Source organism: Bos javanicus, chromosome 18 (genome assembly GCF_032452875.1).
Source record: "Bos javanicus breed banteng chromosome 18, ARS-OSU_banteng_1.0, whole genome shotgun sequence".
Taxonomy (NCBI): domain Eukaryota; kingdom Metazoa; phylum Chordata; class Mammalia; order Artiodactyla; family Bovidae; genus Bos; species Bos javanicus.
The window spans coordinates 55,925,347-55,939,286 of NC_083885.1; the positions used below are offsets into that span (position 1 = coordinate 55,925,347).

The window sequence follows — 13,940 nt, forward strand, 5'->3', positions numbered from 1 at the left end:
AGAAGTGGAATCTTGTTTGTTATTGTCATTCCCATTCCTTTTCGTTTAGAATCAGAATAAAGTTGTATTTCAAATATCAAAAAAAAGAAGAAGAAAACATGAGAGAGTACCTTTATGACTTAAGGGTAGGCAAAAGTTTCAAATGTAGAACATAAAGTGCAATAATCTTTAGAATTAATCATTTAGATTTCACAAAGTTAAAAAACTCTGCTCATCAAGAAACTTAAGAAAATTAATAGGCAAAGTCAGAGACTAGGAGAAAATGATCCCGAGATACATAGATGACAAAAGACTTGTGTTTAGGGAATATAAAGAACTACTGCTTAATTAAAAGATATAAAACAGTAGTAGGGGTATAAGAGGTACAAACTACTCTGTACATAATAAATAAACTACAAGTATATATTGTACAACACAAGGAATATAGACAATATTTTTTAATAACTATATACCGAGTATAACCTTTAGAACTTGTGAATCACTATGTTGTACATTTGCAACTCATGTAATATATCAACTATATGTCAAATTTTAAAAGATGTACAATTAGGACTTCCCTGATGGTCCAGGTGTTAAGAATCCACCTGCTAATGAAAAGAACACAAGTTTGATCCCTGATTCTAAAAGATTCCACATGTCTCCAGGCAAATAGGCCCATGCACCACAACCACTGAGCCCACACACCCTAAAGCCTGTGCTCTGCAACAGGAGAAGCCACCAGTGAGAAGCCCCTGCGCTGCAACTAGAGAACAGCCTGTACAGCAATAGACCCAGCACAGCCAAAAATAAAAATAAATAATTAAAAATTATAAAAAGAAGAAAACACATAACCAGTATCAGGAATAAAAGAAGGGGACATTATTATAGATGCTGCAGATATTAAATAAATAATAATAATAAATATTAACATTATTGTACCAATAAATTTAAAAAATAGATGCGATACTCAAATACCTTTTAAAAATTAACCAAAGAAGTATCTCAGGAAAAATAAAGAACCCCCAAAGTCCTGTAGCCATTAAATAACTTGAAAATCTTTTAAACACACATGTGTTCATGCACACACTTACACACATACATATACAAACCTTTCTAATACCAGGTTGTCAGCAATGGCAAATTTTACCAATGTTTAAGAAAGATATACTTGTCTATAAAACAGAAAGAGGAACACTCCCCAACTTATAAGACCACCTCAACCTTGATACCAAAATTTATCTGAAAATTTTGAGTTTCAGCCAAAAAATAGCTGAAATACTTCTGAATAAAAACAAAGTGAGAAGTCATGCTCTAACAAGTATTAAGTTTTGTTATAAATTTGTAGTAAGACAGTGTGAATGGATACAAGGACAAACAGCCTAGTGGAAAAGAATAGAGAGCCTAAAATTAGACCCATCCTTATACGGAGTCTGATACATGAGAGATATGCCTTAGCAGATCTGTGAGTAGGGGCTGAACTTCTCAATAAACGGTGCTGGACCAACTAGGCGTCCATACAGGAAAAAAAAAAAAAAAAGGCCCCTACCTCAAATGACTGTCCATGGGGTCGCAAAGAGTTAGATACAACTGAAGCAACTTAGCAAGCATCTCAAAGGGCGTGCAAAAATTAATCTCACGTGGAAGAAAGAAGTAAATGTGGAAAAAAAATACTATAAAATTCTAGAAAAGAATGGAGGCACTGTTATACTACTCCAGGGAACAAAATTACTGATGATGCAAATGCTGCCCTTTAAAGCACAACACCTTGGTGTTTCTCGTAAAAGACACAATGACCATAAAATTTCAATTTGAGGACTTCCCTGGTGGCACAGTGGATAAGACTCCACCTGCCAATGTAGGGGACGGGAGTTCAATCCTGGGTTAAGGAAGAACCCACGGGCCATGGAACAACTAAGCCCATGCACCACAACTATTGAGCTTGTGCTCTAGAGCCTGGGAACCACAACTACTGAGCCCATGTGCTGTAGCTACTGAAGCTTGCCCATCTAGACTCCATGCTCCACAACAAGAGAAGCCACCACAGCGAGAAGCCTTCATACAACGCAGGCCCAGCGCAGCCAAAAATAAAATAAACAATAAAATTATTTTTAAAACTTTCATCTGATACATTCTACTACATTAAAATTTAAAACGGCTTTTCATCAAAAGGCTCCAAAAGGAGAATAGAAAGAAAAACTGTAGAGTGGGAGAATATATCCACAACCTACATAACAACAAATGACTAATATTCAAAAGATATAAAGAACATTACAAATTAGGAAGAAAAGGACAGACAACCCAATAGGAAAATGGGCAGGGGGCTGGAGAAGCACTTCAAAAATACTGTATAATATTTAAATAAGTATTAAATAATTCATTTAATTAAATTATTCCAATAAATATTACAAATTCTATGTCATTAACAGTCAATGAAAGGTAATTAAAATAACAATGAAATACCACTGCACACCAACCAGATTGGGAAAAAAATGGAAAAGTTTAATAATATCAGGTGTTGATGAGATGTAAAACAACCAAAAAGTCTCATCCTTTGTTAATGTCAGTGTAAATGGTTATAACTACCTTGGAGAACAACCTAGTACCAGCAGTAAAACTGAATACACACACACACTACGGCCCAACAACTCCCAATGTATTCTCTAGAGAAACTCTTTCACTTGAGCCAAAGAATACAGTAATAATTAATGATAACATATTGTGCTTGCTTTATGTCGGGCACTGTTCTAAATGCTCTATATTTTTAAATTACATTACTCTTCACCATAACCATGTAAGGTAGGTACTATTATTACTCCCATTTTACAAAAGTGAAAAAATTGAAATACGAAGCAACTTCTTCAATTGTACACTACCGATGAGTGGTAGTCAGGATTTAACACAGTTTGGTTTCAGAAACAGCTCTTAACCAACTACATTCTTCGACTTCTCACAAGAATGTTTTCAGAAACATTATTCATAATTGTCACAAAGCTGAAAAACACAAGTGCCCATCAACAGCAAAATGCATAAATCATAGACTTTTCAATCAAAAGAATACTATCCATATGTGAAGAAAATAAAGGAACTACAGCTACATGCAACAGTATAAATAAATTTCACAATGTTGAGCAGAAGAAGCACAATATAAAATATTCTAGACAGAGAATCCATAGTTCTAAGTTGAAAACAGAAGCAAAATCATGGCAAAAGTATAAAGAAAATCAAGGAGATGATCAGCACAAAAGTCAGACTTTAAGTTATCTCTAAAAGGTAAGAAGGGACTATGAAATGATAATGACAGAAGATCTTCCAGAGCCATGGTAACATTTATTTCTTGATCTGGGTGGCAATTACACAGATATAAGCTTTATAATTATTCATTTAAAACTCTGTTTATACATTCTATGCCCTTTGGTGGCCACAGATTTCATGATTTAGAACGTTAGAAATAAAACATAAAGAAAAGAAGAAATGGCCAGAGAACAAGGAGAAACACCAGAAGGAAATGCTGTCACAAAAAGGAAAAAGTAGCAAAGAACCTCCAATTATCAACACAAATCAAGTAAGATAAACCCTAAAGTGTATCCATAGGGAATTCTTTCATTTGGGTTTTTTTTTTAAGTGACTTTTATTCTTTAAAGGTAGTTAAAAACCCATGCAGCATATTATGTTATCAAATGTTAAGTCATTCATAACAGTATGTGTCTTAGTACTTCTTACTTTTTTTTATTTTAATTGGAGGCTAATTCCTTTACAGTATTGTGGTGGTTTTTGCCATACAGTGCCATGAATTTGCCAGGGCTGTACATGTATCCCCCTGCCTCCCCTCACCCCATTCCCACCTCCCTCCCCATCCCATCCCTCTGGGCTGTCCCAGTGCACCGGCTTTGAGTGCCCTGCTTCATGCATTGAACAGAAATCTTAATTCGATTTGTTCAAAAATTAACCAAGTTGAGGAAGCTGGAGATATTTCTCAGATAGCCGGCAGCCTACCTAAGAAAGGCAAATCTTCACTATTACCAGATGGTTTGCCAGCAACTGAAATGAACCATAACTCAAATAACAGGAAGTACTTCTGATCCCCCGTACTTCTGATCCCCCTAATTCTTGCTAACACTGACCCTGACACTGAGTTCCACTAAAAAAAGGAAAACTGTGTTTATGAAAAATAAATCCACCTTTCTTAAAAACATTCAAAAAGTGTAAACTGGTCAATTTACCAGAATCTAGACGTTTTCTGGTAAATTGGTAAATTTGACTCTTGCTAAGAGAACTAATTTTGGGCGAACAGATTCTGCAAACGGGCCACCTGCAACCCCGTGAAAGCCCCTTTGTGTTCTAGCAGCCGAGAGGCCCTGATGGTGGCCCAACGCCTGAGACCCTACCTCATCTTTCCCGGCAAAGACTCTCCTCAACCACTGCTTCCAGGGAGCTCTCGGAGCTCCTGGAAGTGCCCCTTTACCTCTTTCCCTGTAACTATAAACCCCAAAACGAAAGGAAGGAGCTGGTGTCCAGCTTCCTCAAGAAAAAAGCAATAACTTCGTCCCCAACAGGCCGGTGAAGGCCCGGTCTCTGCAGCCTGGGGGCCTGAACCCATCGGCTTCCCTGGTTGGGCGGGGACCGCGGCCTGCGGGTCGCGACTTGGGACGGCCTCAAAGTCGAATCTGGTGAGCGAAGGGGCTGACACCAGTTTCCCAGGTTCTAGGGGAGAAAAAAGGAGGGTCCTCTCAGGCCGTTTGACCCCTCAGCTCCACAGAGCCCGGGCAGTCTGGGAGGCTCCGGACGGTGGCCAGTTATCCCTTGGCTGAGTCCGATGACCTCAGGGCATGACGTCCAACCTCACACACCCGAGATTTATGAACGTTTCAGGGATCCCATAGGCGCCAATTTCACCTCACCCTCGAGGCCTGGGCTCTTCAGTCTGGTCAGTCAGGCGAAAATGAGGGTGTACAAGGCTCAACTGAGAAGCTTAGCGACCGAGGCCTCAGGCCCCACAGGCCTCATCTCGCGACGCTCCTCGCTCTACCTCTTGGCGCCTTTCCCGCATTCTTCTGCGCGCATGCGCGTCCCGCGTGCAGGCGCGAGCGACTCCGTGCCTCCGCTTTTTCAACAGCTATCTCCCTCCCTGTACATGTAAGTGCATGTACCCACACGCGCCTACTTCCACGCATGCGTCCGTCCATCCCGCCTTTCCTTATGTTCCCATTTAGACCGGGTATCCAATCCCTTCCCTTTCTACCTCCTGGCACTGTTCAGTCCAGGCTCTAAGGCGAGTCCCTAGTCTGGAGCACTGGCTTCACTTCCACTTCCCTGAGTAATGTGGAAGTAAGGGTGAGGTGGAATCGTTCTTCACATTCATTTCTTCTTGCCTTCTAACCTTTTGACAGTAATACTTAAGGCTTCCATACTACTAGCCAAACCCTAAATATATGTCCTATAAGACAGATGGGGATCTTGCCTTCAGAGTTCAGTAATATGCTGGGCTTACAGAGAAGATTCTAAAACCCAAGATTTACTCAAAATTTCTGGTCTTAGGACTGCTTTGATACTCTTAAAAATGAAGGACCTCAATTATTTTTGTGGGTTATATTTATATAGATTGTGTTTATGTGAGCTATATCTATCAATATTAAAATGAGAAATTTCTGAAATATGTATTGGCATCATAACACAAAAATCCATTGCTTTAACATAAATAACATTTTTAATAACTAATTTCCACACCAAAAATAACAATCCCAAAGAAGGACAATGCCAAAGAATGCTCAAACTACGGCACAATTGCACTCATCTCACATGCTAGTAAAGTAATACTCAAAATTCTCCAAGCCAGGCTTCAGCAATACGTGAACCGTGAACTTCCTGATGTTCAAGCTGGTTTTAGAAAAGGCAGAGGAACCAGAGATCAAATTGCCAACATCCGCTGAATCATGGAAAAAGCAAGAGTGTTCCAGAAAAACATCTATTTCTGCTTTATTGACTATGCCAAAGCCTTTGACTCTGTGGATCACAATAAACTGTGCAAAATTCTGAAAGAGATGGGAATACCAGACCACCTGACCTGCCTCTTGAGAAATTTGTATGCAGGTCAGGAAGCAACAGTTAGAACTGGACATGGAACAACAGACTGGTTCTAAATAGGAAAAGGAGTACGTCAAGGCTGTATATTGTCACTCTGCTTATTTAACTTATATGCAGAGTACATCATGAGAAACGCTGGACTGGAAGAAACACAAGCTGGAATCAAGATTGCCGTGAGAAATACCAATAACCTCAGATATGCAGATGACACCACCCTTATGGCAGAAAGTGAAGAGGAACTAAAAAGCCTCTTGATGAAAGTGAAAGTGGAGAGTCAAAAAGTTGGCTTAAAGCTCAACATTCAGAAAACCAAGATCATGGCATCTGGTCCCATCACTTCATGGGAAATAGATGGGGAAACAGTGGAAACAGTGTCAGACTTTATTTTTTGGGGCTCCAAAATCACTGCAGATGGTGACTGCAGCCATGAAATTAAAAGACGCTTACTCCTTGGAAGGAAAGTTATGACCAACCTGGATAGCATATTCAAAAGCAGAGACATTACTTCGCCAACAAAGGTCTGTCTAGTCAAGGCTATGGTTTTTCCAGTGGTCATGTATGGATGTGAGAGTTGGACTGTGAAGAAGGCTGAGCGCCGAAGAATTGATGCTTTTGAACTGTGGTGTTGGAGAAGACTCTTGAGAGTCCCTTGGACTGCAAGGAGATCCGACTAATCCATTCTGAAGGAGATCAGCCCTGGGATTTCTTTGGAGGGAATGATGCTGAAGTTGAAACTCCAATACTTTGGTCACCTCATGCGAAGAGTTGACTCATTGGAAAGGACTCTGATGCTGGGAGGGATTGGGGGCAGGAGGAGAAGGGGATGACAGAGGATGAGATGGCCGGATGGCATCACTGACTTGATGGACGTGAGTCTGAGTGAACTCTGGGGGTTGGTGATGGACATGGAGGCCTGGCGTGCTGTGATTCATGGGGTCGCGAAGAGTCGGACACGACTGAGCGACTGAACTGAACTGAACTGAGAAGAGTATTTTACATTTTTGCAAATCTCTTTTAACACCTGGCTTAATAGACGACAGTTGCATTATCATTTGTGCTTGGGGTGTTGGGGGTGGTGCGGCTTGTCAAAATAGTTCACATGCTGTAGCTTCCAAAATACATCGCTGTATACTCAAGAGAAAGTGAGAGTGACATGGCAAATAACATCTTAATAGTATTATGAAAATAATTTTCACTTTATGAACCCCTGAAAGTGTCTCAGGAACCACCAGCAGTCCTTAGGCCACATTCTGAGGACTACAGGCTTAGATCATTATGACTGAACAAAAAGATATAAAGAAAAATGCTAGGTGCTATAAAAATACATCACAATCTGAGGGAAATTATCCAATCCTTCAACACAGAGACCTAATTTGGAGAAAGCATGACTGAGTCTAAGCTCATACTACTCATCACACAACAGGCCAATAAATCCAGAGACAAATTGCTGGGGCAGGAATAGAAACTTTATTTGGAAAGCCAACATACCAAGAAGATGGTGGACTAGTGTCCCTAAGAACCATCTTACCCAAGTTAAAATTCAGGCTTCTTTTATATTAAGAGAGGAGGTAGGGTGTAGCTGGTTGTTGCAAACTTCTTGGTGCAGGAATCTGTTCTTGAAGCTGTCCATGTGGGTCTGATCACAGTGTTCCTATAAGCGTCCAACAAGACAAGTTATTTTCTGTTCTGCAGCTCTTTATCTTCATATGAACGGAAGAGTGTTATACTTCTAAAGGTCAGAGCCTTGAGAATGGACTATCATGTGTATTTCAGGCTATAGGCAACATTCTTTTACAAAGGTGCGGAGCCAGGATGACTAAGCACAGGGAATAGAGCACAAAGTTTAGACCTAAAGGAATAGATCCGATATGCAGTTAGGGTTGTTCTTCTCTGTTACAAGAGGAGTTCTCTGAGAAAGTAACACTGGAACTGAGACATAAAGGATAATTTACTAAGTGTAAAATGGAATATGAACATCTCAGTCCCTGAGGCTATGCAAAGGCCCTGGAGCAGGAAAATTTGTGAATTCTAGACACCAGGAAAAATGTCAGTCAGTAATTGTTTTAAATTGTATTTTTGGTTGTGCTGGGTCTTTGTTGCTGCATGGGCTTTTCTCTAGCCGCAGAGAGTGGGGGCTACCCTGTAGTTATGGTTCAGGGCCTTCTCATTGCAGTGGCTTCTCTTGTTGTGGAACACAGGCTCTAGGTGCATGGGCTCAGTAGTTTCAGCTCCCAGGCTCTAGAGCACAGTCTCAGTGGTTGTGGCACACAGGCTTAGTTGCTCCATGGCATATGGGATCTTCCTGGATCAGGGCGCTAACCCTTGTCCCCTGCATTGGCAGGTGGATTCTTTACCACTGAGCCATCAGGGAAGTCTCAGTAAATATTCAATGAATGATGTACCCTACACTGCCCTAGACCCTCAGGATGCTGTTGTGAAAAAGATTTTACATTTTAGTTGCAAAAGCAGGAAACATAAACAAATAAGAATTTCTGAGCATGGGAGTGCTGTTAAGAAAGCAAGACAGAGTGTTATCAGGGGACAAGACAGAGAACTGTAGACAGTAGTCAAGTAAGACCTCTCTGAGGAAGTGACATTGGCAGAGACTTGAAGGAGATGAGGAAAGCAACCAGGAACAACATGAGGAAGAGCATTCCAAGCAGAGGGAACAGCAATGACAAAGATCTGGAAGCAGAAGTATACTTGATAGGTTCTTGAAACAGTAAGGAAGCCAATATAACTGGATCCCAGTGATTGAAGGGAAGGTGGGTAATAGGTGAGATAAGAGAAGTAATAAGGGTCAGAGTATTTTATGGAGGCCCTTGGAGGTCATGGTAGGAAGTTGGGTTTTTTTCCCTGAGTGAGATAAGAAGCTATTAGAGGGTTCTGAGTCAAGAAGTGACTCATGTTTTAACAGAAGGATTCCTATGGCTTCTAGGCAGACAATAGGATGTGTGTGGGCTAAGGGTAGTTTCCAGGCATTCCTTGGCTTATATCTGCATAACTCCAATCTCTGCCTCTGTCTTCTTCTCCTCTAGGAGTGCCTTTGCTTTGAGTGTCTCTTTTAAGAACATTTGTCATTAGATTTAAGGCCCACTCAGATTATCCAGAATAATCTCATGTTGAAATCCTTAACTACATCTTCAAAGACCCTTTTTCCAAATAGGGTTAAAAAAACAAGTAGGGTCACATTCACAGGTTCCAGTGGTTCGGACAAGAACATTGAGTCGGTGATGCCATCCAGCCATCTCATCCTCTGTCGTCCCCTTCTCCTCCTGCCCCCAATCCCTCCCAGCATCAGAGTCCTTTCCAATGAGTCAACTCTTCGCATGAGGTGGCCAAAGTACTGGAGTTTCAGCTTTAGCATCATTCCCTCCAAAGAAATCCCAGGGCTGATCTCCTTCAGAATGGCTGTGAATTTGAGGGACCACATTCAACCCACTACAGTAGGTCTGGGATGAGGACTGAGAATATTAACAAATGCCCAGCTGAGGCTGATGTGTGGGGACCGCAACCAGTGATATAGAGAAGTCAAGTAAGATGGGGACCAAGAATTGACCACATGGATATCATTGGTGACTTTGACCAAAGTGGTTTTGGTGAACAAGTCAGAATGAAAGTCATATTGAGAGACTTGGAAGAGAGGAAGTAGCAGTGAGTATAGCCAAATTTTTAATGGATTTTGTTATCAAGAAGAGGAAGAAATGGGACAGAGGTGTAGAAGGATGTGTGGTCAATGAATGAGTTTTTAGATGGAAGAAATAATAGCATGATTGTGTGCTAATAGGAAAGTATTGGTAGGGAGGGAAATTTTGATGATTCACAGGAAGGAGTCAACCATGTGATACCACACTAACAGAATGAAGGATAAAAAAGCATACAATCATTTCATTAGATGAAGAAAAAGCTCTTGAGAAAACTCAACATCCTTTCATGATAAAAATTTCCAACAAATTAGGTATAGACGGAATGTAACTCAACATAATGAAGACTATATGAGAAACCCTCAGCTAACAGCATACTCAATGGTGAAAGGTTAAAAACCTTTTCTCTAAGATGAGGAACAATACAAAAATGCCTGCTCTCACCATTTCTATTCAACATAGTCTTAGCCACAACAATTAGGCAAGAAAAAGAAATAAAACTTATCCAAATCAAAAAGGAAGAAAATTATCTGTTTGCAGACAACATGATCTATTGTAGAAAACCCTAAAAACCTATAAAAAAAAAAAAACCCTGTTAAAACTAACAAATGAATTCAATAAAGTTACAGGATAAAAATCAACACAAAAAAGTCAATTGCATTTCTATACACTAACAACAAACTATCTTTAAAAAAATTATGAAAGCAATTCCATTGGTAACTGTGTCAAAAACAATAAAACACTGAAAGACCTGAAAATTGAAATCTATAAGACACTGAGGAAAGAAACTGAATAAGACACAAATAAATGCAAAGATATCCCATGTTCTTGGACTGAAAGAACCAATATTGTGAAAATCCCAAAGTGCCCAAAATAATCTACAGATTCAGTGTAATCCCTATCAAAATTCTCATTGCATTTTTCACAGAAATAGGAAAAAAACTATCTTAAAATTTGTATGGAACTACAAAATACCCTGAATAGCCAAAGCAATCTCAAGAAAGAACACGATGGGAGACATCGTACTTCCTGATTTCAAACTTTGTAATATATACAAAGTCATAGTGATCAAAGCAATATGGTAGTGGCATAAAAACTAGCACATAAACCAGTGAAACATAATAGAGAGCCCATAAATTTACTCATGCATATACAGTCAACTAATTTTTATAAGGGTGCACAGAACACATGATAGGAAAAGAACAGTCTCTTCAATAAATGGGAAAACTGCATACCCAGATGCAAAAGAATGAAACTGAACCACTATCATACGCCACTCACAAAAGTCGAGAAGGATTAGACTTAAATGTAAAACCTGAAACTATAAAACTAGAAGAAAGCATAGGAAAACAGTTCCTTGAGTTTCACCAAATTGGTCTTGGTAGTAATTTATTGGATAAGACACCAAAAGCACAGGAAACAAAAGCTAAAATAAACAAGTGAAAAAAAATAAAATAAAATAAAATAAAATAAACAAGTGAGATTACATCAAACCAAAGATCTTTTGCATACCAGAAGAAACAATCAAGGGCTTCTCTGGTGGTCAGTGGTAAAGAATCCACTTGCCAATACAGGAGACACGGGTTCCATCCCTGGGAAGGTCCCACATGCAGAGTAACTAAGTCCATGCACCACAAGTATTGAGCCTGTGCGCTAGAGCCCGGCGTTGCAATTACTGAAGCCCAAGCGCCCTACAGCCCGAGCTCTGCAACAAGAAAACCCACTGCAATGAGAAGTCTGCATACCGCAACTAGAGAAAAGCTGGTGCAGTAACAAAGACCCAGCCCAGCCAAAAATAAATAAATACAACTTTTTTAAAAAAGGAAATGATATATTGAAAAGACACCCTTTTCAATGGAGAATGGGATAAAATATTTGCAAACCATATATCTGATAAAGGACTAACATTCAAATTACATAAATAATTCCTATAACTCAACAGCAAAAAAAGCCAATAACTCAATTTGAAAAAATGGGGGAAGGATTTGAATAGACAATTTTTTTCTGAAGAAAACATCCAAGTGGCCAATAGAGGCATGAAAAGGTGCTCAGCATCACTAATCATGTGTGTGTGCACATGTGTGTATGCTCAGTTGCTCAGTCGCATCCAACTCTTTGCAACCCCATGGACTATAGTCCACCAGACTCCTCTGTCCATGGGTTTTCCCAGGCAAAAGTACTGGAGAGGGTTGCCATTTCCTTCTCAGGGGTTCTTCCTGACCCAGAGATTGAACCCACATCTGTTACGTCTTGCATTGGCAGGCGGATTCTTTACCACTAGTGCCACCTAGGAAGCCCCACTATTCATGAGGGAAATGTAAATCAAAACTATCAAAACCATAAGATACCACCTCGTAAGAGTTAGGATAGCTGGTATCAAAAAGAGAAAAGATATCAAGTCTTGGCAAGGATATGGATAAAAAGGAATCATTGCGCACTTTTGTGTGAATGTAAATTGGTGACGCCACTATGGCAAACAGTATGGAGATGCCTCAAAAAGTTAAAAATAGAAGCACCATATGCTCCAGCAATCCCACTCTGGGTATATATTTAAAGGAAATGAAATCAGTTTCTTGAAGGGATATCTTTTCACTCATGTTCATTGCAGCATTATTCACAATAGCCAAGATATGGAAGCAATCTAAATGTCCTTCAACAGATGAACAGATCAAGAAAATGTGATTATATATATATATATATTTCTAATATATGTATTACAATGGAATATTATTCAGCCATAAAAAAGAAGATAGTCCTGCCACTTGGAACAGTATGGATGAACCTGAGGGGGACATTATGCTAGATGAAATTAGCCACAGATAGAAAGGTAAATACTGGTATCATTTATATGTAGAATCTTTAAAAAAAAATTTTAAGTCCAGTTTCATAGAAACAGATTATAGAATGGTAGGATGGGTTGGGGAGTAAGGAAAATGGGGAGACATAGATCTAAGGGTATAAATGTTCAGTTATAAGAGGAATAAGTTCTGATCTGAGGGTCTAAATGTACAGTATGGTAACATAGTTAATACACTATTGTGTGCTGGAAAGTTGCTGAGAGTACATTTAAGTGTTCCACACACACACACACACACAAACACTGTTTACTATGTGAGATGAAGAACATGTTAATTATCTTGAGCATGGTAATCATTCCACTATATATATGTATATATATAATACACATATATAAAATCGTCCCGTATACTTTAAATATACATAATCATACTTGTCCGTTATTCCTCAATAAAATTGGGGCTAAAAAAAAGAAAGCCTAGAGTTAAAAATCAGAATATTACTAATATGAATTGATTTTTTATGATATTAATAAGAAAATAAATTACATTTAGAGCCTTAAAAAAAAAAAGGTAGATGAGATTGCTCAGAAGAGAGAGGGGGAACTGGCTCTCTAAGGAGGTCTGGTTTTCCTGGGTACATGTCGAGATGGTAGGAACATCCATAATGTTAAATAAACATCTATGGGGATTTGGGACTTGACAAGTGAGAAGCCTGCAGGATGTCAGGGGAGATTTCAGAGGCTGCTGGCTGTGGGGCTCAGGCCTAAAGATGATCAGGTATTGCAAACCTGGATCTAACGGCCAAGGTCCTGGGCTCAGTCTTGACTCCTGTGGGGCCTCCCCTTCTTGGGGCCTCGTTGCTGAAGCAGGAAGTACTGCCCTAGGCTCAGCTTCCGCTCTGGGTGTTTTGGTACTGCCAAATCACCCCTTTGCACTGGGGATCTTCCCACTTGGGGCCTGCAGCACTTTCACTTCCCCCAGGTGCCCAGCCCCTGCCCCAGCACATGGGAGCACCTTGGTCTACCTTGTTGCTAAGAACTGGACACAGATTCGGAGAGCGGGAAATGATAGGAAGGTGGGGGTGGGTAGATAAACAGAAGAAGAAGGAGAGCCATGCAGATAACGGGCCAGAAACCAGAGAGGAAGAGGATGCAGACCTGGTGGGGAAGGGGACAGAGAACTAGAGGTAAAGAGAGTGATAAAGATCCACAGAGAAAAGAACAGAGACCCAGAGATCGCAAAGGCCAGGAAGTGGTGGAGGGGTGGGGGGGGCGGGGGGCAGAGATGAATGCAGAGATGGCAGATCTTTGCAGGCAGTGAGGTCAGAGTGTCTGTGAGGTCGGCTGCTGCCCAGGGCCAGCCTGGGGTCCTGGTGCCCAGAGTAGGTGGGCTGCAAGTACATCAGGATGCCCTATGGGTCACCCAACCTGAGCCATGG

The 13,940-nt window shown here is 40.3% G+C and overlaps 1 protein-coding gene across 5 annotated transcripts in view; it reads right to left on the reverse strand.

Annotated features, from left to right (window-relative positions):
• Nucleotides 1-5,063, reverse strand: part of SLC6A16 (solute carrier family 6 member 16) — a 42,562-nt gene extending 37,499 nt beyond the window's left edge. Inside the window, exon 1 of one of the 5 annotated variants that reach the window (XM_061388993.1) lies at nt 4,878-5,063. The gene's annotated coding sequence lies outside the window, so the exon portion shown is untranslated. Of the gene's footprint in view, nt 1-4,826 lie in introns of all 5 variants that reach the window. The other 4 variants (XM_061388992.1, XM_061388990.1, XM_061388989.1 and 1 more) reach the window with 4 other exon arrangements.
• Nucleotides 5,064-13,940: the final 8,877 nt, after the last annotated feature.